Source organism: Adiantum capillus-veneris, chromosome 26, assembly GCF_014529385.1.
Source record: "Adiantum capillus-veneris isolate H3 chromosome 26, ASM1452938v2, whole genome shotgun sequence".
NCBI lineage: Eukaryota > Viridiplantae > Streptophyta > Polypodiopsida > Polypodiales > Pteridaceae > Adiantum > Adiantum capillus-veneris.
In genome coordinates, this window is record NC_140956.1 from 128,854,267 (window position 1) to 128,878,911 (window position 24,645).

At 43.7% G+C, this 24,645-nt stretch overlaps 1 pseudogene; it reads left to right on the forward strand.

The window, feature by feature from the left end:
* The first annotated feature begins 12,546 nt into the window (after positions 1 to 12,546).
* On the forward strand, positions 12,547 to 21,229 carry LOC147424190 (uncharacterized; annotated as a pseudogene).
* Positions 21,230 to 24,645: the final 3,416 nt, after the last annotated feature.

Here is a 24,645-nt window from a genome sequence, read left to right on the forward strand (position 1 = left end):
TTTGTCGCGGGGCTTGGCCCTTAGTAAGGATGGGTGCTCAAACATGGGCACCCTAATTTGAAAATAACGCAGGCGATGGCGCACGGCGTAGCGAGTAGAATTCAGAGGACAGCTTCCTGTCTGTGGAGAACCGGGGCCCTGCCCTGTGTCGTGTTTCACTGGCAGGGGCACTGCGACCCTGAAGAGACCAACCCCGTGGGGTTTCATGCAACTTGAGTTTGCCCGCCTCCTCGGCACAAGCCCCCTTGCACGCGGGTCTTCGACCTTGGCTCCCTTAGATTGTCAAGCATGGATGCACACGCCATGACACCTTGATGACTAGAGAGAGAGAGAGAGAGAGAGAGAGAGAGAGAGAGAGAGAGAGAGAGAGAGAGAGAGAACATGAAGAAGAAAATCGATAGCTTCCCTTCTCCTTCCCTCCTCCATAGCTTTCCTCTCCCCTAGCTCTGATACCAATGTAAGACCTAGGGTAACTGGACCTAGGATCCTCCTCCCTACCGCCCCTTATATAAGCTAGCTACTAGCACTTTCCCTAAGCGGATCCCCAGTCCGTACTAGTCCAGCCGGCGGCCCTTGGCCTACCTTGGCCTAGGTCCCTGACCCCTTAGGTTGGGCCTTGCTCAAGAAAGTAAAGCAAATCATGCAGCTCCTCCTTTCCCTGGTATAAAGGACTTTTCACAAGAATAGCACCTACTATGAGAGTTTGTAGTTCTTCACCTGCTAAGGCATCTGCTTCTCGATTTTGATCACTAGGTACAAAGTGCACTCGAACTTCTTTAAAACCCTTCAACAAGGCCTTTGCTTCCCTCATCTTAACAGACAATTTGTCATTTTTACAGGCCCATACACCAACCATTTGCTTAACAATCAACATGGAGTCACCAAAAACATTTAGCTTTGTGATGCCCTGAGAAAGACAACATTGCAACCCTAAAACAAGGGCATGGTACTCTGGCTCATTGTTAGAATGAACCTCTTTTAGATGAACGTAGGTGGTATGAGTAAAAGTGAACGTAGGTGGTTGGCAAAAAAGGCTACCAGCTATAGCTTAGTGAATGAGGACTTGTATTGTAGAGGGAAAGATGCTGTCTTAAGGAGAGTTCCGGCATCCCAAGAGATAAAGGATATTTTGTTTAGTTTTCATGAAGGTGTGTGTGGTGGCCACTTTGAACAAGAGTTACTAGCAGAAAGATTTTACAAGCAGGGTTCACGTGGCCAAGCCTCCATCGAGATGTACAACATTGGTGCCGCACATGTGAGGTTTGCCAAAAAGCTGGACCAAGGCGTCTTACCCATGAAAATCAGCATCCAATAAAAACCTATGGGCCATTTGAAAAATGGGGGATAGATGCAATAGGGCCACTACCTTGCACTCAATCAGGGAAGGAATACATCATTATGGGGGTGGAGTACATGACCAGATGGGCAGAAGCTCGTCCCACAAAGCGCATCACAGCCAAGGATGTGAGTGATTTCATTTTTGAATGCATTTGTTGCCGTTTTGGCACACCTTTGGAGATTCTCTCGGATAGGGGACCGGGATTTCGAGCTGATTTAGTCGGGCAATTGATGAGCAAGTTAAAAATCAAGCGCAGGCACTCTACACCATACTACCCTCAGTGCAATGGTCTTGTGGAAAAGGTAAATGGTCTTATATGTAAAATCATCACTAAGCAAGTGAATTTACATCCTAAGGCATGGGACAAACACCTAGATGCAGCACTTTGGGCCTATAGAACATCCTTTAAAACATCCTTGGGGTATACACCTTTTCACTTGGTTTACGGGCAAGAGGCACTATTGCCTATAGAAGTGGAGCTAGCGAGCCTCCGAGTTCTAAAAGCACATCAAGATGCAGTCAAGAGAAGCAGGTGGAAGGAAGAATCATCGATTTGGAGAGGTTAGGGCTAGATCAAGAGTCAACAGTGAAGTACTATGGAGCCCAGGCAGAGAAGAAACGAAAGAAGTTCAATCGCAACCTTGTCAAGAAAGGTATCAAGGAAGGTTCTTTAGTGCTCAGATACGACAATCGCTTTGATCGCAGGAAGGATGGTAAGTTCTTGCTTAAGTGGGAAGGCCCTTTTGTAGTGATACAGAGGTTCTCAAATGGTAGTTACCAACTAGGTGACCTAGATGGTAAGGTACATCAGACCCCGGTAAATGGTTGGCGATTGAAGGCCTACCAATGTCGTCTTTCACAGCCATATGCTGTTGAAATCAATGCTAAGGATGGTTCAGAGGAGAGCTCATCATATTCGATCTCCAACTAAGGTAACAATCATGTACATAGTCGTTTCAAAAAAAAAAAAAAAAAGAGAAGAAAAAAAGAAAAAAAGAGAATGCTACCTGTGAAAGCGGATATTGACAATGGATGGGGTATGGCTTTCAAGGGTCTAGGAGACCAGTTGTTAGTCATGGATGGATACAATTATTCATCAGAAAGGACTAAACAGGGTGCATCAGCCAAGAAAGCAGTAACATGGCAAATTCAATTGGTACCAGGTGGGTAAGTATTCAAGAGAACCCTATTGTAGCACAACCTACAGCTAGAGGCATCAAATACCTCTAGCTTAAGGGGGAGGGCTATATGATGCATTGTTTTTAGGACCCCTTCTGAAGATGCAATAAAGGCACAGTCAGTTGTTGGGGAGATGAGGATACTCTAGTCCAAGGGATCTCGAAAGAGAAGAAAAATCTACTTCACAAGCACCAAAGAGTAAAAAGTGCCATGGACAGAAGATACGTGGGAACGAGCTCTTATGCATGCCTACAACCTATATCTTACAGAATAGCCCATTCTAGGTGTGAATTTCTAGTGAAATTTACACGAGGATGTTCGTGTGGACTCACAGCACATCATACTTCGTTTTCACTTTTTACCGACAGTAAATATTTTTTACCATAGTAAATATTTTTTACCTACAGTAAATATTTTTCACCTACATGGTAAATACAAATCACTTTTTACCTACAGTAACTTTTTTTACCCATGGTAAATATTTTTTACTGCACCATAAGTATTTGGTAGGTAACTGTTCACCGTTACTAGAAGCAGTGATTGGGCATCAACAATGCAGTTACAGGAGGAGAAAAGGAGAAAATCTTATGGTAAAGGTGAGTCAACAGGGATAAAGACTTTGAGTTGAAAAGAGACATGCTGATTTTTTCAAAGAACACATGTCAAAAGAAGCCATGGTTGAGGATTTTTTGCGAATTTGATATTCAGGAGAACCTCCAGTTTCAACAGCCACCTACCTGCTCTTAAATGCTGGTCAAGGCCTTATCCCCATGTGTCACAATCAGAAAAATCAGCATTTACCCTCCCCTCTCACATCACTCTAGAGAATATCTTGATGGTGACATATCAGGTGACCTCAATCTGTTGACCACCCTAAGAAAAAAGTAACCCCAATCAGCGGATTTAAGCATGTTTATCCCTAATCCTAAACCCTCTCAGAAACCTATATAAGGAGGCCTTCTCTCACTCAAAAACAACACTTCACCCACTTCACCAAGCAATGAAGCTATGACGACATTGCTCACAACGAGGAGCTATGGATGGAGCTCTACTCACTCTCCCTCTCTCTCTCTCTCCCTCTAGTATGCTACATTACTAGCCCTAAAACCTAAATAAGGAGTCTTCTCTCATGCTCCATGGCCACCATCCTCGCCATCATTCTCTAAGGTATTGATGTGTTGCTAGTAGGATCATACCTACTTGCTGGGTTGATTGTTTTTGACAATGGATTATGCCATCCTTGGCTTGCTTCTCTATATCCTTGTTATGTATGATCAGATGCCGTTGTATTGTTAAGCTGATGTCTTGTGTATATATATGCTACATAAGGTCCCTAAGCTTTGTTTCTATGTGTTTTGCCATATGTTTTGATGCCATCATAATGCCAGAAGTCTCACTTGCCTATGTGCACTATGTGTGAGGTCCCTAAACCTCTTAATTTAGGGTGGTGCCCCCCTTTGTTTTGTTCTTTGCTTGTTTGCATGAGGCGTGGTTTGTGGAGTGTGCACGAGTATAGAGGCCACCCGATTGCACTGCTCTTTTTCCCGCTATCACCAACCTTATCGCAAATGGAGACTCCCTCGGTAAGTCCGATGGATCCTCCATATGTTGTTTCCCCAGGGGTCTCAGTGCAATCTGAGCCCACAAGTGATAGCTTTAACTTTCCAAGTCGAGCTCATCTTTCCCTTGATGACACCATGGCTACCATGCCTACCTCAATGATGGACATGCCGAGAATCACGCCATGGACCTCATTTGTTACTAAAGCACCGCTACATGGTAGCTCAATGCCTGCAACAGTACCTACAAGTGTGTACCAATCGTATACACCCATGGGTCCTCATACTCATGTAGTCCCTACTCCTCCCATTGTTTCAACTACCTATGCTCCACAACCACAACACCCAAGCTCTTATTTCCATGGGACTATACCGGCTAGCATTAGCATGTCACATCCGACGTCTACTATGCCTAGGGCCACCTATATGAACCATGGACCACCACATGGCACAACATCGTACCCAACGTGGAACCCAAGGGCTTCCTATACACCAAGCCCAATGCCAATACCTACTCCACATGTAGTCTCTAGAGCACCTCCACCCACTGTGCCTGCTCACTTAGGTGACTTGGCAACATTTGCTCAAGCTATTGGTTGATCTATTGCTGAGAATATGCATAACACGCCTGATAGAGAGCCTAGAAGTAAGGCAGTACTGTTGGGATAAAGCCCCATGTGGCCGGTTAGGCCAGGTGCCCGCCCACTATACTTATTCATTATGTACATAATAGAATAAGGGGGATCACATGTAGAGAGTGAGTTTCAGCCCTTGCAAACACAAGGTCTCCTCTTCTCCTCTCTTCTCCATTGCTGCACACACACTCACACACGCTCTCGCATGCGCACTTCAACTAGTATCAGAGCTTAGGGATTGGGAGCACCATTGGAGCTCAGCGGGGAAGCAGACAGAGAAGCAGCAAAAACTGCAGCATGTTTGTGCAGATCTGTTTTGGCCTATCAAAACGTCTTTATTCAAGCGGACTCCCTCTATTTTTGATTGATTGTTTGTCCTCTACAACTTTACAGAAGAAAGTTTTCTCAAAATCTTCACCAATTTTGAGATATGTCACCACTCAGACTGCCTGCACATCTAGGATACACAGGTACAGTTTTTTACAGATCTGTTTTGACCTGTAAAAACAGCACATTTTAGGTCCATTCCCAATTTCCCCAATTTTTTTTGCGTGGTCTACAACTTTGTAGAAGGATGTTTCTGCAAATTCTGAACGGTTTGGAAGATATGGGCTGACAGACTGCAGGGTATTCAAAAAGTTGAAGATTATGTATGCATATTGTGGTGATTTGCTACATTTGGAGAGCTCTGATTGAGCTTTGTCATTCTCTTGTTTTGCGCATTGATGTTATGCTCTCAGTGAAGAGAGTGTGGGTTGATATTTTCAGCACATTTATGCGCACACTTGAAACAATTCGTGGATGTATGCATTCTTGTGGACTCTCAGGTTCGAGAGTGGTTTCATCACAGGTTATGTGCATTGACTTATGCGATTGAGCAGATTTTGGAAAGTGTGGTGCATAGATTTGCAAAGAGTTTTGCAAGCATTTATAGCATGATTGTGAGCTGAATTTTTAGCTCATTTAGATGCTCTTTGATACACATTTGGTACATGCTTGATGCTCGTTTATATTGCCATGTGGATGCACATGATGTGCGCTTTTTGGCGGGTGGTATTCTTCGCCTTGCAATGGAATATATGGGTTGATTTTCAGCTATTTTGAGCATCAATTTGTGTCAAATTTTGGTTGGTTTGCATCCAAGTTTATGCTAGTATATGCTTCGCTTGTAGAGTGCGGTTGATGCACTTTGTGTTTTGGATTACAGGATTGTTTTCCAAGTTTACGGAGTTGAGACATTGGGGCAACTCATATATGCTTGAGTGCGGATTTTGCGCATGATTTGCTCATGGTTTTGAGCATGTTTATGGCATGTATGGTTATTATGGTTAGATAGCCAAATACTACCGAAACTCTGTCGGATTTTTCTTGCGAGTTTATTTGTTTATGCGCATGGTTTGCAATCGTGTTTTGATTGAATTTGGCACTCAGTGGTTGCTTTGCCATAGTGTTTCGGCATTGCATTGTGAGAGTGCTTGCTCACCGGATTATGTCATTTGACATACATGTGGTAATCTCTTCAGGAGGGAGATTGTTGATGATAGTTTCATCGATTACCACATAGTGCTCTTGGATTAGAGTGGGTGTTTTGGCATCATTTGAGCGGTTTTGATCACTTTGTTTCGTTACATTGATTGCCATATTTGCTGATACTTCTCTTAGACAGCTTATGCCAGCTTATGTTGTATTTTGACAGTACTTGGTGTATGAGTTAGCCAGGCTTTGGCTATTGTCAGTTGATCGATTTTTTCTTGGTCTTATCACAGGTTATCACCATGTATTTGGCATGTACATCATTGTCAGGGTTTGTGCTTTTCCATACAAAGTTTGATGGTTCAAACTTTGAGCATTGGAAAGCAGGTATGCATGATGCATTGACTCAGTTGGGCCAAGTGTTGCCACTACAAGGCATGGATGCTAGGCCAGAGTCTATGACTGACGACGATGAGTGGGAGGACTTGGATGAGCTTGCATGTTTGATGATCATGTTACACCTTGGTGAGTCTGTCTATCGCATTGGTTTGGATGCATGTACAACTAGAGAGTTATGGCAAAGATTATGCAATGCTTTTGGCACAAATGAGTCTAGAGAGATATCTATGGTCAAAGGACGATCTTGAAAGAGATGTTGTGTGTTGGCATTGTGTTCATACAGGGCATGTACGTAGGCGTTGTTTTCGGCGGATGAGACAGCGTAGGAGAGAGCACGGGAGGGATGCTATCACTTTGGATGATGTTTGAGCAGATGTAGCCTATGTGGCTACGCATGACGGAGATGTCGCATTTGCTTCCATGTTTACTCTTGAATTTCTTATGTCGGTTTTTGACGACACATTACCTTCGCATTGGATACTAGATGTGAGTGCTAGGTTTCACGTCAGGCCGAGTCAAGAGTGGTTTAGCACATATGCTAGTGGTATGCTTGGACATGTGTGTCTAGCTGATGGTTCAGTGCATGACATAGTTGGTGGAGGAGATGTCAGACTATCATTGCCGAGTGGTGCATCATATGTGTTGCGAGATGTATGCCATAGTGTTGGCACGATCCATGCGATGCCAGTACGTCATGTGCGAGACGTCACAGTTTTCATGAGTACGCATTCATGCAGAGAGACGAGGCATGTCTCCTTTGCGGCGGATAGGTTGCATGATGCTCCAATTTGTGAGCATGTTGATCCAGTTGTGTAGACAGTTGTACAGCAGCGCATGTCATTCGTGGATACGATAACGGATATGGATGACTTGAGTGTTGAAGATTCAACCGTGATTCAGTCATTCATGGATAAGCTTAGGCCAGAGGCTGATGTATGTGAGTTAGAGCTAGACATTGCTCTTACCACACAGGGTTCAGGATGGACAAATGCTCTTGGTGCGCATGTGACATGTGATGGACACGAGGATGGATTCCAAGGATTGGAGTTCGGGTGTCAGGGTGATTTCCATGAGTGGAGTTCTGAGCGATATTTGACAGAGATGGTCAAATTGGTAGATATTGCTAGGATTGCATCAGCATTCGGGAGTCTCATGTACGAGATACTCATCTCGCGACCCGACATTGCATTTGCAGTAGGTGCATTTACAATAGGAACAGTTAGTCGTACAGTGACTGACGTTGGCCTTGAGCATAGGGGTACTTTGCAGCATATGGTGAGATACCTGCAAGATGTGTGCGGCTTTGGTGAGGAGTATGGTGTCGATCGCTCTATACTTCTTCTACAATTAGAGCTAGATGCACACAAATTCAGTGAGCCAGTGGGCGTTGGCTGAGGTCATACTTGTGATGGACTTGTACAGGTTTTGTACGGTTTTCTTTTCTCTCTCACGACCACATTGGCCTTTACGTGGGAGGTTGTTGGGGTAAATCCCAATGTGGCCAGTTAGGCCAGGTGCCTGCCCACTATACTTATTCATTATGTACATAATAGAATAAGGGGGATCACATGTAGAGAGTGAGTTTTAGCCCCTGCAAACACAAGGTCTCCTCTTCTCCTCTCTTCCCCATCACTGCACACACTCACACACGCTCTCGCTCGCGCACTTCAAGTACAAATAGCCAAGCTCACACAAAAAATTAGTAGAGACAGGGATGTGAGAAAGCATATCAAAGTGTTTGAACGAATATGCGATTCTCTAGGAGAACACAACACTACAACACTAAATGAAGATATCGACGCGTATATATCGACGGCCATGCTTTTCCACGCCTATATCGACGACATTAGCGGGCGTCGCTATACGCGTCGCTATACACATCGCAATGTGCATCGATATACGCGTGGAAAGACCTTTATTTGCCACGCGTATATCGAAGTGTATAGCGACACAAAAAAAATTGGGGAAAAAAGAGAAACCCGCGTGCAGGGGCCATTTTCGCCTGCTCGGGTCTTGGCCGAAACATGCTGCGCAGGTATTATATCCATCTCCACCCTCCCCAACCCCTCTCACTCTCTCTCTATCTCTCTCTCTCTACCTCTACATCGTGTGTGTGTGTGTGTAGGAAAGAGAGAGAGAGAGAGAGAGAGAGAGAGAGAGAGAGAGAGAGAGAGAGAGAGAGAGAGAGAGAGAGAGAGAGAACGGTGTGTGTGTGTGTGTGTGTAGGAAAGAGAGAGAGAGAGAGAGAGAGAGAGAGAGAGGTGTGTGTGTATGTGTGTGTGTAGAGGAAAGAGAGAGAGAGAGAGAGAGAGAGAGAGAGAGAGAGAGAGAGAGAGAGAGAGAGAGAGGTGTGTGTATGTGTGTGTGTGTGTAGGAAATAGAGAGAGAGAGAGATAGAGAGAGAGAGAGAGAGAATTAATGTATGCTTAGGAAATTAAAATTAAAGAGAGAAATGAAATGAAATGTTATATTAACGTCTTCAAAAGGCCAAAGTGACCTATGAGACATGAGACAAGAAAGTTACAATGTGATGGATCTGATACAAAGTCAGAGTAAGAAGATGACAAAATAAAATATTATGGAATCCTAAACTGCTCGGTGTGGACTAAACGGCTAAACGAGCTAGTTGGGATAGGTAGATCTCCTCCATGGTCAGTACTCTGACCGGACGTTGTGCATGTCGAGCCAAAGTGACCTAGCTAGATCCTCTGATGCAGCCTTTGTCGATGTTGTGTAGTCCTCCGCAGTCGTGGGCGTCTAGATCTCCCTAGATCAGTCGCTCGTTCGATCATTAGAGAGATAGGGAAGTAGAGAGAGAGAGAGAGAGAGAGAGAGAGAGAGAGAGAGAGAGATAGGAAATAGAGAGATAGAGAAAGAGAGTTTTATATATATATATATATATATATATATATATATATAGAGAGAGAGAGAGAGAGAGAGAGAGAGAGAGAGAGAGAGATAGGGAAGTGGAGCTCCAGGAGTTATGGCAAAGAAATAGGAAAATAGAGAAATAGAGAGAGATAGGAAAATAGGGAAATAGAGAGAGAAAGAGAGATAGCGAGAGCGAGAGCGAGAGAGAGAGATAGAAAGAGAGATAGCGAGAGAGAGATGGAGAGAGAGAGAGAGAAAGAGAGATAGCGAGAGCGAGAGCGAGATCAAGAGAGAAAGAACGAGAGATAGGGTATGTAGACAGAGAAGAAACTATGGAACTAAAAGAGGCAAAGGGGTTTTGCCTGCTACATGCATTGCCATGTACACCTGGGAGTTCACGTATGTGTCTACCATATAGGATTTGACCAATAAAGACGAGATTTTGACCCGGTGGTCCTGATCTCCGTACACCTCTGGACCGAGGAGGTGTACGGAGACTGGGCAAGACTAGAGAATGCGAGGTAGTTTACATTGTGAGGAGTATATATGTATATATATATATTAAAACAACATTCATAATCATTGTAGATGGCAACGTCATCAACTAACATGGAGGAAAAGATTGCATGCTCATGTACGCTCTGCAAGTATCAAATCCTGCGCAAGCGTAGGATATGTAATGAGCATGTGAATAAGTACGGAGAGTTTGCTAGAGAAACTGTACAGAATCTGCGATACGACTCCTACGGAACGGGCATTGATTTCCGTGACATAGCACCTACATCTGAGAGAGAGAGAAAAAAGATTATGCGTGAAGGTCTGACCAATATAGAGCCATGGATGGAAGCACAAAAGGGCTTACAGACAAAAGACGATGGCATGGAGGAGATGCTGGATGCCTTCTTCCAGACAATCGAGGAGAACGCGAACGAAGCAGCACCAAAAGCCGTGCGCCTATCTCCTGAAGACATGTTGAGGAAGTTGGCACATCAATCAATCTATGAAGGCGCCAAAATATCTGTGCTTCATACTTGTCTGGCGTTTTTGAATCTTCAGTTAGTGTACGGGTGGTCAGATGCAAGCGTCACTGCTTTGTTTAGGTACGTAATTTACAAAAGAGATTTTCGGATTGCAACGGTGATATGCTCGGAGAGATTTTTAATTTAATGTGGCTTAAACAGGTTATTGCAGGAGCAACTTCTCCCGGCTGGCAATGAAATGCCCCCCTTCAGGCCAGACGCAAAGCATCTTCTGACCTCAGTTGGCTTGGACTACAACAAGATTCATGCATGTCCAAATGATTGCATTCTTTTTCGCAATGAATTCGCAAATTGTCTGTTGTGTCCTAAGTGCGAAGCAATACGCTACAAACAAGATGCAGTTGGCGAGACAGTTTCAACTAAAGTGTTGCGGTATTTCCCTATTATTCCTAAGATAAAAAACATGTTTCGTTGTGGTTTCATTGCAAAGTTGATGTGGTGGCATTCTACGAATAGATCCAATGACGCAACATTTAGGGTGCCCGCTGATTCGAACGCCTGGAGGCACATTGAAGATACCTGGACACATTTTAAGAGTGAACCACGCAATTTGCGTTTGGGCATGGCAATGGATGGATTCAATCCATTTGGCTTGAGAAGCTCGTCATGGAGCACTTGGCCTGTGTGCCTTATCAATTACAACCTCCCGCCATGGCTTGCTATCAAGAAGGGTCATTTGATTTTAAGCTTGATTGTACCTGGTAAGTTCAAGGAAAAAAACATGGATGTTTATCTAGCTCCACTAGTTGATGAGCTCCAAGAGTTATGGCATGGGATCCACATAGCAGATGCGGTTGAACCAGTAGGACAACAGCATGCAAGGATCCATGGACTTCTTATGTGGACTATGCATGATTGGCGAGGATACGGAGAAGCTTCTGGTAATGGTTATTGATTTACAAAATTCTCGCTATTCGCAAGCCCTTTGCCTTGGCCTGATTCATGATTTGATATTATATGCAGGACTAACAACTTCGGGATACAATGCATGTCCAATTTGCGGACAGTCTTTGGATGTGTGCTATTCTAGCTCTCTTCGAAAGACAATTTATCAAGGCCACCACCGTTATCTTCCAGATGGCCATCACTTGCGCGAAGGCTAGCTTGGTCACGTCGAATGTAGTCCTATGCATGTACAAGAGTGGCGTCGCCGATGGGAGCAACATGAGGGGTAACCTGTTCCAGGAATGAAACGTTTGTCCATTCTCCATATGTTGCCGTACTGGGGTGATCTACTAATTAACCATTTGCTGGATCCAATGCAGATATTCAAGAATGTGGGAGAGCTCCTCTAGAAGACTATCATAGGAATGAAAGACAATCGAGCTTCACGAGATGATTTGCAGTCGGTTGGAAAGATGCCAGAGCTGTGGCCTTTCACCAATGCAACTGGTCAGACAAAACTTCCAAGAGCGCCATGGGTATTGCTAAAAAACGAAGAGCGACAAGTCAAAAGGGTGATTTCAGAGTTCAGGACGCCAATAGGATATATGCGATGTCTCAAGACAGCATTCACCCGTGACGATCAACTGTCAGGGTTGAAATCGCACGACTGGCATAAGTTCTTGCAATTCATTCTTCCAATTGCGATCAAGGGGTGTTTAACGGAGGAAGTGCGGACCTGCATATACAAGATTTCAGAGCTAGTGCAGTGGATCTCTTCCAAGGAGATACGGGAGGAATCTATTGCAGTCGCAAGGGCTAACTCCATTGAGGCAGTTTGCATGATTGAGAAGTATCTACCCACGAGCTTCCTAACTATCCAAATGCACTTGCTCGTCCATGTAGTAGATGAGGTTGCAGTGGCAGGTACAGTCCACAGCCGTTGGATGTTCTTTCTAGAGCGGTTCATGAAAACACTTAAGGGTTTTGTTCGCCAAAAAGAGCGTCCAGAGGGGAGCATGGCAGAAGGATGGCTGGTGCAAGAGTATCTTGTATTGACGACCGAATTTCTATCCGTTTCTGACCCAGAAATGCCTCGACTGTGGAGCGATGATGAGGATGCAAGACTGGTGGGAGAGGAGCCGCAAGGGCAAGGGGTGCCGAAGAAAATGAACCTGGCCATGCGAGAAAAGATCATGAAGTTATGTATACTAAATTCAACACCGATGCAAAAATGGATTGAAATGTACGAAGAAGAGGCAGAGAGACGCAATCTAGAGCGACAGGATTTCAGGCGAAGTAGAACGACTAGAGGCTTACCCTTGCCAGACTATCTCGCTCCTCTACCTGAATTCCCTACAATGGCATGGTTGGACAAGACAGTGAGAGCAGCTCGACAGATCGGAGAACCCATATCTCTAGAAGAGGAAGAGCTGGCTATTGGATGTGACTGGAAGTATCATACATACATGGCACTGTGGTTGCATGGAAAGCATTTTAGAACACAACAAATTGACAGCAGAAGAAACACGTTTGACAGTGGGGTAATGGTTAGTTTCATGCAAAAGAGCAGGGCCAGTGCTAGAGACACGAATGAGAGCACTAGTAACCTGGATTACTGTGGTCTGGTGTCAGATATTCTGAAAGTAAGCTTCAGGCGGTTTGAGATGTTTTTGTTGGATGTGAAGTGGTTCAAGGTGATTACTTCTGGTCGCAATGCAACGGTACGCAGAGATGGAAACAAACTTGTGCAAATAGATTCTACAAAGATTTGGACAGATGCAAGCGACACATTTACTCTCCCTGAACATTGCGAGCAAGTGGTCTTTGTACCGGACCCTTGAGAGCGACAATGGTGGTTTGTGGTTCAGGTTGCTCCAAGAAATAAACAAGTATTTGAAGGGCAAAATCTCCTTGAGGAAAGTCAGTCAGATGATGTCCATACTACTGTGACATTAGATGAGATGGACGAAGGTATGGCAGAGGAAGCTGACAGATATACGAGGGATGACGCAGACGAGCTAGAATTGACACTTGTAGATGAAGATGCAATGGATGAAGACAATCTGCCAGAACGAGTTGGGGCAGAGTTATGTTTGCAATTAGAGATAGACGATGACACGGTGCAAGATCTTATCGATGATGCCTCACTCGTCGAGGCCTAGGCCTGTACGTGTTTGTGTGAAGACTTTGATTTAAAGTTAAGCTTAAATTTAATTTAAACAACTGTGTTCTGACGCTTTATTTTACTTTCTTTGTGCATGAATTTAGTATGGCAGACGAGATTCCAGATCCCGCTTCCATGAGTGCATATGCATTCATGGGCTTCGTTACATGGATGACGCCTGCTCAGATGGTAGAGGATTCTCAGTACTAGGTAGCCAGAGGCACGGGTACTACGCCTCTGGGATTCACACTCAAGGGTCCGACGCCTAGGGGGGGGACGCCTACGGGGTTTAGGACGCCTATGGGTACGACACCTTCTTCTCCCATCACGGCCGCTTTGACACCTAGGGGTGGGGCAGAGGCGGGTACGTCCTCATCTCCGCAGCACAGGCGCACTCGCCGATCTCGACGATCGTCAGGTGGAGGTGGTGGTTGTTGTGGAGGAGGGTCCACAGATGATTCGACCCCTCCTCGCTCACGACCCCCGTCCTACCCAGGCACACCTCTCGACACACCTCTTGGCACACCTTGGACACCTTGGGGGGCACACGATCCTAGTGCCTCCAAGCTCTATACTGTACGGGGAGATGGTTATGTTGACATGGATAGAGTCGGGACTGAGATGTGACAGCGGATTCGCCAGCTCGTGGAGCTGTAGTTTTCGACTAGCATTCTGACGTCTTGGGATTAGCAAGAAAAGGAAAAAGTCACTTACATAGTGGAGACCATCCTGAGAGAGTACCAGCCTGCTCTGGGTTCTTCCTTTGTTTCGGTGCGATGGATCAAGGGTGTTGCACGGGACACCTTGAAACATCGACGAGATGCAGCTCGGAAGGTTTTCAGGACCGGCTTGCCGAAACCTTCGGGAATCCCACATGAGACGTGGCTGCAGATCAGGGAGGATGAGCGGATAGCGGCCACGCGGTTCAGACAGCAGCATGAGGCCGTGCAGATACGACAGATGACTAGGGGGACATCTCATCTTGGCAGCGGAGTCTTTGACACCTTTCGCTATGAGTTTGTGATTTTCTAATACAATCTTAACTATGGCGTTCTTTAAAACATGATGAATCATGTATTCTTATTACTTTGATTTTTGTATAAACGTAGAATCTTGCGATGCATCGAGCTCCGACACGCGAGGAGGAGTCAGATGGATATCGCAGAGGTATCTATGAAGTATTGAATGATCTTGAAGCTTTAGGAGAGCCTGTAGACTGGGAGGCCTTACAGTCTCGTTGATCGCTTGAGGTGAGACGTTAATATGTGTAAGTTGATTTAATTAAGTCAGTATATGTGAAGTAATATCAATACTAATTTTGTGAGTGTTCCTATGTGCAGGTTGCGACGCCTAGTCATTAGTGGACCATATTTCATATATATGCTTTGTGAGACACAGACACCCTTCTGTGTCTCTTTTTTGTACAAACAGTTAGTGTTCAGTCAGTTATTGTTTCCCTTATGGTTATGATTATTGTCATTGTCATTGTATAGACATTTATTGTTTCTCTTTCTGGTTATGCTTATGGTTATTGTTAATTTTGTTTATGGTTATGGTTATCTAGATAGCATTATGGTTTTGATCAAAGTGGTTATAGCCAGTTATGGTTTTAAGTTATGGTTATGGTTCGTTATGGTTATGCTTTTAAGTTATGGTTATTCTTTTCAGTTGGTACGGTTGTCTTTCATTGGCCTTAAATCTCATGTGAGATCCTACATGGATAGCATGTAGGATGCGTATACATGATATGGTTTTTTTTGAAAAGTTTATGTAAAAACAAAGGGAACTCTACAAAAATTTCTATGCGCGGGAGCATGGTTGATATTTTGGTGCTGCTCGCTTTCTTGGACAGAGGGCAGGAAGTCTAGCTGTGGCTGTGTCCATCTTTTAACTGGGCACAGGCCAGGCAACCTGCCCTCTGCCCAAGAAAAAAAATTTCTGTTATGGTCGTCGCGATGTGCGTGGCAATCTGCGTCGCTATACGCGTCTTAAATAGCGACTGGTTTCACAGTGACACGGATAGCGACGCGTATAGCGAAGCGCCGCGTCGATATCAGCATCGATGACACCTTATTTTGTTGTAGTGCAATGACCTACATAAGAGCAATGCTTTAAGCCTAACCTTAAGTGGAAAGGCTGGGGATTGGTATAGAACCCTAAGTGTGGAAGAAAAAACGATTTACCTTACTCTTAGGAGACTGTTCTTAAAAGAATACATACGAGAGGGAGTACTTTGGGGTGTAGCCTCTCAGCTCCAGAAAGCCCAACGAGAGGAAGGAGAGTCAGTGAGAGACTTTATTAGTCGCTTGAAGCATTTGAATTCTCGATGTAATCCAAATGAGCGCTTCAACAATAACCAATTTCTTGATAGATTCATTAGGGGATTACGACATGAGGATATCTACAGTGGCTTAGTCACTAGAGGTATCACCACTTGGGAAGCAGTCACCACCAATGCGATCCAATTGGAGGATAATTTAATGATTCAAGGAGAAAGAGTGTCTGTTGAGTCTAAATCTATTAGCTCACAAGCATCGGGGCATCAGCCAATGACCCTAAAGCCTATTGCTAAGGAGCCAAAGATATCTGAGATGACTTTAGCAGATCTCACCAAGGCTATTCAATAGAGTCTTAGAGACAATCGTACTCCGTAGAACAATCATATGTATCGAAGAAGGGAGCAACAATGGTGCTCAGTATGCTATGGACCGCATAGTACCAGTGAATGCCCTACTTTTAGAGTAAAATTCAATGGGAATTGCAATACATGTGGAAGGTATGGTCATCAAGCTAAGGATTGCATGGTCATCAAGCTACCTTAGCATGGATAGACACACCTCGAGTGCCTGCATTGATGCCGGCCCCACCTCTTGAACAAACAACACAACACATGGTCCCTAGGGCCCAAAATGTTGTTCAAACAACACCCTTACCACCTCCAGTCCTAGGACCACAACCACCACATCCGAGAATCACTTCAGTAAATCAAGTGGGTTGTGAGTCATCTATTACTTGTTTGGAAGGCTGTGAGGAGGATATAGATCCTAATATTGCCTATGGGATGGATGTGCTTGAAGAAAGTCCACAATACTACATGGAGGACTATTGGGGACAAGTCAAACCTATATATCAAGTAGCTGCTAAGGACCAAAATATCAATACACTGCTAAGAGACCACCTCTTCAATGCTATGATTGTGGAGGTCCACATCGTGTAGCCGAGTGTCCTATTAGGCTACAAAAGAACACCACACTAATGCAAACTAATCAAGCGATCACGTCTACAATGCCGATACTCATGTGTAATCGATGTGGCATAGATCATTTGATTGCCCAATGTCCAAATAAATCCAAATGCACCGAAGATCACGCCATTACACTTGATTGAAGTTACCGAGGAGCCATCACAAAGTACACTTGTGATATCAGTAAATGTACTCACACGATCGATGCCCCAAAAAAAAACTATATTCTTGAGGAAAGAGACATGGCATCAATTGCCCAATCTCAAAAAAAGAAGAAAACACGAAGAAAGAGATTGCAAAAAGCAGCGAAGTCAGACCCCAGTTCAAAGACCAACATAGGGACTGGTGATGACCCCGTATATATCAATGACGCTGAAGAGGATTCTGATTCAAGAGAAACCATGGAGACCAAAATGACCACTAAGATAGAAACCAACAAGGAAGATCTTCATGAGCCACAATGGCCAGGATCCAAGAAGAAGATAGGAACTTATCCAAACCCTACAGAGGAGATTGAGCGAGTCAAACAATTAAGGAATTTGGTAGAAGATACCCAAAGGGGTCTAGAACCAGCACCTAGGAAGATCCAGATTACCGACATTGTGTTCCCTATGCAACAACAACCTCACCAAGACCTACCTAGTGTCATCCAAGAAGAAAGTGACTTAAAGTCATGGGAAAGTGGGCGTACTCACTTCTTGATGGAAAGAATGTTTACAGAGGGACTACTTGATCCTATCGAAGAAATGGATATCCCATCTTCCCCACGTCAAGGGACTCAAGGCCAAAAGGTGTCGTTAAACATTGCCAAATTGATGGATTTCATGTCTTCAAAAGTTATAACCACCATCATGTCCAAACTATATAAAGATCCTAAGCTAGTCTCAGCTCTTCGAGCCTTCCTCAATGGAAACTAAAGTTTGGGCTACCACAATTTACACAGATGGATGGAGGTGGAGAGATTCCAATAGAGGAGGAGCACCTAGATCCACAACCCAACCTAGATGAGAACCTTGTTATAGAAATACATGTTAACAAGTTGGGACAATACTTTGAGTGTGATGAATCCAATGTAACTATACCAATCACTACTAAGGGATTAACTATGAAGGGAATCCTTGATGGTGGCACTGGGGTTAGCATTATGACTAAAAATTGCTGGGAAACTATGGGAAGACCTCACCTTGCGACCACAACCATAGTAGTGAAGATGGCCAATGGGTCTATTGTTAAACCTATTGGGATGCTAGAAGATCTCAAGATCAAGGTCTTTGGACATAAAATAAGAGTTACCTTCATTGTTATGGATTTCTCCAAGCACACTATGGCATCAGAGATGATCTTAGGACGTCCTTTCATAAGGGAAGAAAAAATGGTGCATGACTGATCTAAAAACCATGTCTACTTGCAGTTCTAAGATTTTTTCATTCGAGTGGATCTTGTAACCGGTCGAGCACATCCTCTAGGAAAGAAGTTTATAATTGATCATATGTCTGACACCACAGTTCACTCGGCCCCATTGCAGTATTGTTACACGTGTAAAGCGGACACTGATGTTGGCGAAGATTCTCCTTATATGGATGTACTACCTGGGATGACTGAGTCGGATAATGTGGATTGGGTCCACCTAACAGAAACTATAGACACTTGGGGAAACAAGGGAACAACCTGGGTAACATCTGAGGGCGATGAAATGCCACCACTCGTACCTTAAAATATTCTAGAAGCAATGCATATAGCTTCTGACAAGACTCATACTAATATAACAAAGAAAACATACAAGTGGGTCCCTAACGCTTCTTTAGCGACCATGGCTAGTACTGAAAAACAAAAGCCTCCTAGAGGTATTCTTTGTGTTTCCTCATGTGTATAGGAACGTGTTGTTGTTGTTAGGATTTAGACCTTCATGGAATATTTCTCTCGTTTACACTTCAAATCCAGCGCGACCATCAACACAAACAGGTGTTTCTTGCCCGTTAACATTGCCCCTTATTTTTTTGCATCCATGTTTGTCTGCTTTGATTGTGATTGGTAGCATAATATTCAATGCCTTTGTTTAGTATCAAACATTAAATTCAATGTAAATTTTTGTCATAATCACTTGTCTAGGCTTAAAAATCAAGCAGTCCGACTAACCTCGTTTGACCAAGCTAGGTGTTAGAGATCTTCTCTTAATACCATGGGGAATGCCTTCCTAATAATCAATGGTTACTTAGGTTCTTAATCCAATTTAGGCAGCATTGTATGAAATCTACTAGGGCTTAGTCCCTATTGACCTTTAGCTTAAGTATTATAAAGGGAGTTTACTAGTGTGATGAGCCTTGGGAGGTGTAACAGTGTCATATGACCCCCCAAAGTTACAAAATTAAAATGCTGAAAACGAAGAAACAAAAAATCAAAGTACCACAATGTAAAATCTTAAACTAGAAGAGAAATCTCATCTTGATTTGGTACTTCACTCACATGTATCGCCTATGGTACTAGAGCCCTAGAGGTTCCCAGTGTGGGTGCTTTTCCTTGAAAAGCAAAAAACCGAAGGCATACAAAATAAGCACACACATCAAAATTGAATCACTGTGAAAAGACTTTGGGGGGTCAAAGAAAGGTAATCAGTCAAGCGATGATGTCATGAGAAATTCCTTTTATCATATCTTAACTACAAGGTCTTCTAGGGATAGCCTCTAGTCAGCCCTCGAACATGAAATACTTGGCTCTCACGATTAAACAACTTAATTGACCAGAGAAAATTAAGAAGCTTATCCATGGTATTAATAGTCAATCTTTAGTGCCTTTCGACCGTTAAATTAGCAACCCCAGACTTGTTTAATTTTTTACCTTTACAGTTGTTTATGTGTCTGATTATATTGCAATTTAATGTTTATTGCTGACAAAAGGTTTAAAATTCTGTTACCAATCAAATTGTCTGCCTACAACTGCATATGCTTTTTAATTCTATATGAGAATGCAATTACTGTGCCAATGTTGTTTGATTTTGTAGTGACTGAAGAAGGCTAAGGACATTCATCTCAAATTCTCTTCCACCTCGACGAACGCACTGCAACTCAATAGCTTCCGAGGACGGAATCTACATCAGGAAGGGGGGCATGTTAACCCTCACGGCTCACGGACACCCTATCACCTACAACGGATGTTGTATTATTTACTTGGTAGAGTCAGGTATCGGGCTTGTCGGTCCAATAGGAAAAGGGTAAGAGTGATCGCCAATGAGAGGCGCACTCTAACTGGAACATTAAAGGAACTGGTTGGCTAAGCATGGGCGCCCAACTGTGAATGGGGTAAGCTCATATAAAAGTCAACTAAACCTAAAATTCACTCATTCTCTCATTTGTGCAATTGAAGAGTGCTCTTACTCCATCTCCATCTTTTTCTTCTTCATCTCCTTGTGTGTGTGTGTGTATGCGTGAGAGAGAGAGAGAGAGAGAGAGAGAGAGAGAGTGCGATCGAGCATTGCGGCGGCACGATGGTGGCGAGGCGGTTGAGCGCGGCATAGCGGCATCTCCCTCTTCTTCGGGGCGAGGAATCCTCCACGAAGCAAGCGTAGAGCGGTGAGTGACACACCATCGTCATCTTTGAGCTTACTAGTTTAGGCTTGTTGTGTGCTGGAGCCATTTGTGGCTCGCACGCGGTGTATCAGCAAGTTCCTTGCATTGACACGTCGACATACGCGCACAAGTTATCAGGATGAAGGATTCAAAAAGTACATATTCTATGTTGTTGGGGAGGCCATGGTTTCGCACGGCTAAGATGAAACAAGATTGGGGAAAGAATGAAGTGACGGTTACGAAAGGAAGGAGAGAAGTTACATTACCAATGGGGCCCAAGAAGGAATTGTCAGAAGAGACGAAGCCAATGTTGGCACAAGCAATTAACATGTATGAAGAATTGTAGGATGATGAAGAAGCATATTTCCTAGCATCAAATCCAACAAATTGTTCTCGTATTTGAGGTAGATGTGGAGCAGATCATTGACAAATATGTAGAAAAAGAGAACAGTTTGGGAATTGATCAGTTGCAGGGGAATACATATGGTGTGGAACAAGAAAATTTAGAAGAGAAGAAAATCCGAGAGGAAACTGTGATGGAGGATTCAGAATTGGAGCCAAAGGCGGCAATTCAGAGAGCGGAAGCTCTGTATGATAAGATGATAAAGAAAGTTTCTCGAGTAAAGGAGGATGATTTACATTATCTTAATTTGGGAACGGAGGATCATCCAAAGATGGTAAGAGTTAGTGTTCATTTGGAGGAAGGCTTCAAGGAGGACTTGAAGGAATTACTGTTGGAGTATATTGATGTCTTTGCATGGGATTATTCTGATTTGAAAGGCATGGATCCTCAAGTGTATAAGCATCATATAAATTTGAAAACGGATGTTGTTCCAGTGATTCAACAAAGATACAGGATGAATCCAAATTATGCCTAGAAGGTGAAAGAAGAATTGGATAAATTGTTGAATGCAGGGTTTATAGTGCGAGTGGATCAGGCGGAATGGTTGTCACCAATTGTAGTGGTACCCAAGAAGTCGGGGAAGTTAAGGGTTTGTGTGGATTACAGAAAATTGAATGCAGCAACAATTGCAGATCCATTTCCATTGCCTTTTATTGATTTAGTTCTGGATGATGTAGTGGAACATGAGATGTACACTTTTCTTGACGGCTTTTCAAGGTACAATCAAATACCAATGGCTGAGGAGGATATTGGAAAAACTGCTTTTATCATAGAATGGGGAGCTTTTGCATATACAGTGATGAGCTTTGGATTGAAGAATGGACCACCATCGTTTTCGAAGGCAGCTTTTAAAACCTTTGAGCCACATTTGACAGATTTTATGAGGATTTTTATGGATGATTTTTCAGTTTTTGGGGAAAAAGTCAGGCATCTGGAATATTTGAGGAAGTGTTTTGAAAGATGTAGGATGTTTCGGATGTCACTTAATCCACAAAAGTGTGCAATAGAAGTACAGAAGGGAAAATTGTTAGGACATATTATCTTGTTAAGTATGGAGCCTGATTTACCCTTGTAATTTTCTGTAGTAAAAGCGCACATTTGTAAGGCCCCCATTATGAGGAGAAGCCATCGTGCGTGAAGGAAAATCACTCACAGGAAACCAAAATTTTCACGGACAAGAATCAGGGGAAACTTTAAAGGCCTCGGGGGCGGAGGCCCCCGAGACTCTTTTTTCGCCGGAATATTATGGCCGGTAGTCAATGGCCGGTGGCCGGTGGTCGAAAGTCAATCGCCGATGGCCGGTAGCCGAATTCAATGGCCGGTGGCTGAATTCAAAAGCGGACTTGTCTTCTCAAGGGCGGCCACACATGGGCGGATTGGAGGGTCCGATTTGGACTTATTCGCACAAGGGCGGCTACACATGGCTGTCTCTCATAAGAGAGGGTAGCCCTTTTGGCCTATAAAAGAAGGCCATTTCTACACAAATTTCATAGTGTGAAGTTGATGCAACAAGGTGAGTGTGAGGTGGTGAGAGTGAAGCAAGACGGGAGCTCCATTAAGGGTATAATCCCTTTGTAAACTACTTCTTGTTTTGAAGTACTAAAGCCATTGAGTGGCTGCTTTCCCGTGGACATAGCCCACATTGGGTGAACCACGTATATCGTGTGTACTCTCTCTCTCTCTCTCTCTCTCCACTCTATAATATCGTGTATATAAATCTGTCTCTCTTCATTAAGTAATCTACTCAATTATCTATTTAGCTACGTCTTATTTCCTAACAACTGGTATCAGAGCAAGGTTTTCTCGTAGCTAAATTATATCAAGGAAAGGATTCCTTGAATTGAGTGGGAGTTATGGCGGAGGAAGGGAAGCTCAAGATTGAGAAGTTCAACGGCAAAAACTACCAACATTGGAAGATGCAGATTGAAGACTATCTCTACCAGAAGAACCTCTATTTGCCACTAGGCGGTCTTTCGAAGAAGCCCGCAACAATGGCAGATGAAGCATGGATTGTCCTTGATCGAAAGGCACTGGGAACAATCCGGTTAAGCTTGGCGTCAACGGTGGCCTTCAATGTTTCAGAGATGAAGACCACGGAGGACTTGATGAAGTCACTTGACGACTTCTACGAGAAACCATCGGCATCCAATAAGGTATTTCTTATGAAGCGCTTGTTCAATCTAAAGATGGCAGAGAATGGTTCAGTTGCAGAACACCTAAATGACTTTAACACAAACATAAGTCAACTTCGATCAGTGAAAATAAATTTCGATGATGACGAAGTGCGAGCTCTCCTTATACTATCATCTCTACCGGATAGTTGGGACAGCCTTGTGATGGCTGTAAGTAATTCTATCTCTGGCACAAATACTCTTAAGTTTGATGATGTTGTGGGTGTTCTGTTAAGTGAGGAAATGCGAAGGAGAAGCACAGGAGAATCATCAAGTGCTGCACTATCAGTGGAAACAAGAGGAAGGCTTAAGGAGAGGTTCAAAAACTAAAAGGGTCGTGATCGCTCAAGGCGGAGCAAGTCACGCACAAAGTTAGTTCTTGAATGTTGGAACTGCGGCAAGAAGGGCCACGTCAAGAAGCATTGTTGGTCCAAGAAGAAGAAGGAGACAGTCTCAAGACAACAAGACAACATCGGAGGCCAATGTGGCAGATAAAGTAGAGCAAGATGCTCTAATTCTCTCATTAGACAATGTGTCTAATTCCTGGATAGTAGATTCCGGGGCTTCATTCCATGCGACACCACACAAGAAACATTTCCAACACTACACCAAAGGTGATTTTGGGTATGTATACTTGGGAGATGATGAAGCTTGTGAGATTGTCGGCAAAGGTACAGTTTCTGTCAAAACTGCTAACGAAAATGAATGGAAGCTTAAAGATGTTAGGCATGTTCCTTCTCTTCGCAAAAATTTGTTCTCTACAGGACAATTGGACGATGAAGGTCACAACATTGCATTCGGAAACAAACGGTGGAAGATCTCAAAGGGATCTTTGGTGGTTGCCAAGGGTGAAAAAGTCGGTACACTTTACTTGTGTACTGTTAGCACGCAACCTTCAGCTTATGCAACAACTACAGAAGTTGACAGTGCGGTGTGGCACTACCGACTTGGGCATATGAGTGCCAAAGGAATGCAAATCCTTCAAACAAAGAAGCTTCTACCAGGTTTGAAAGAAGTGGACTTAGAGTTCTGTGAAGATTGTGTTTATGGTAAACAAAAGAGGGTAAAATTTTAAAAATCAGGAAATGAAAGAAAAAATAAAAAACTTGAGTTGGTTTATTCTAATGTTTGGGGTCCTGCAAGTACACCATCACTTGGTGGCTCATTGTACTATGTAACATTCATAGACGATGCGACTAGGAAAACATGGGTTTATGTCATGAAGAATAAATCCGATGTATTTTCCATATTTCAAAGGTGGAAAGCCTTTGTGGAGAATAAAACAGGTACCAAGGTTAAATGCCTCAGATCCGACAATGGAGGCGAATATTGCAGCCAAGCTTTTGAAAGCTTTTGTGCTAGCAATGGCATTCGGAGGCAAAGGACAACCCCAAGGACACCTCAACAAAATGGGATTTCGGAAAGGATGAACAGGACAATCATGGAACGAGCAAGAAGCATGCGGCTACATGCAGGCCTACCGCTTAAGCTTTGGGCGGAAGCTGTAAGTACGTCTGTGTACTTAATCAATCGGTCACCCTCAACGGCATTGGATGGGGGAGTTCCAGAAGAGGCATGGACAGGTAAACCGGTGAATTATGCATTTCTCAAAGTGTTTGGGTGTGAGGCTTTCATGCACATAGATAGAAGCCTAAGATCAAAGTTAGATGCAAAGTCCAAAAAGTGTTTCTTCATTGGCTATGGAGAAGGAGACTTTGGG